Source organism: Lycium ferocissimum, chromosome 3 (genome assembly GCF_029784015.1).
Source record: "Lycium ferocissimum isolate CSIRO_LF1 chromosome 3, AGI_CSIRO_Lferr_CH_V1, whole genome shotgun sequence".
Taxonomy (NCBI): Eukaryota; Viridiplantae; Streptophyta; class Magnoliopsida; order Solanales; family Solanaceae; genus Lycium; species Lycium ferocissimum.
Window position 1 is genome coordinate 69,851,439 of NC_081344.1, and position 1,367 is coordinate 69,852,805.

Here is a 1,367-nt window from a genome sequence, read left to right on the forward strand (position 1 = left end):
GAAAAATTCACTACTACTTGGATATATATTCTGCATAGCATCACAATCTAACACATTCACTACAATTTCTAAATAAATACAAGCATTATAAACCGTCATTATTTCAAATCAGGTTTACCATAAATAATGAATGTTCTTCCCAACATGAAATATCGCATTTTCAAGAAAGCAAAAAGAGTTTTACATTCTATTACCGTCGTGCACATTTCAATTGCACGAAACAAAAGGAAATACCGTTATACAAATTACACTAACTAAGTGTAAGGCAATGGAGGTATTACATGACAAGATCGATGTAGAAATCTCCAAACCGAAGTAATCAACAAAGGCATGGAGGATTGGAGAGGTGGAGTTTCAACTGGGGGTGACTTTCATTCAAGATAAATTCAAGAGACCACCTACTGCATGTACCGGTGCTCCTTTGGTAGCAACTTAGCATGCACTTCCATAATCACCCGAGTCACCAACCGCCTCATATATTAGCTAATTTAAAAACTAATCAAGAAAGAGATTACAATCATAACCATTTCGCTTACTTCACCCAAAAAGGGATACAAAGGCTTACTACCGCACATTTTACTCCTAAAGCTTCACACCGTTCAACTATTTGATTAGCGAGCTCTTCGCAACACACAAAATAAGCAATATGTAATTTAAATATCAAAGAGCTTCTACAAAATAAAACCCGATAATCATCGTAGAGGGACCATAAAACTCACCACAGAGAAGGTATCTGCCTTGCCACGACATGCGCTTGGTATTCCAACAAAGTTTCATCCATATGACAATTTTCTTCACCAAATTGCAGAACACAACTTTTAATAAATGCTGTAAATCGGTAGGAACAATGTATTGCTAAAGAGGCATCACCACGTAGATGTTGTTCTTCATCACATACGACGGACAAAAAAACATACTTTTATAGTAATTATTTATAATTCAAAGCTGCAGCCAAGCACACGACACCCAAAAAAAAAAAAAAAAGGATTCTCAATGAAACTATAATCTCACTTTGTAACTAGGCATATATCAAAGTGCTTCGGTCTATCTTTGTTAAGTAAGATAACATTTTTCTCACTACCGAATATACAATGAATTGGAAACAAGGGAGATTAAACACTTTCTCCGGCAAGTTATATACGTACGAAGGTAAATATTATATAAAGTAACTTAAGTAACAACTACTTACTCCGTAAAAATCCGCAAAATGTAATAACTTGTCTACCTAATTTCATCAAATTAGTCTAGAAAGACTTATAAAGTTGATTATCAAATATGCATTTCTTGACTGCTTGGTGTGTCGTTGAAATTGACAAAGTATAGACATAAGTCGCTACAATTGGTCATTAGTCTTTTTGCTTCAAACC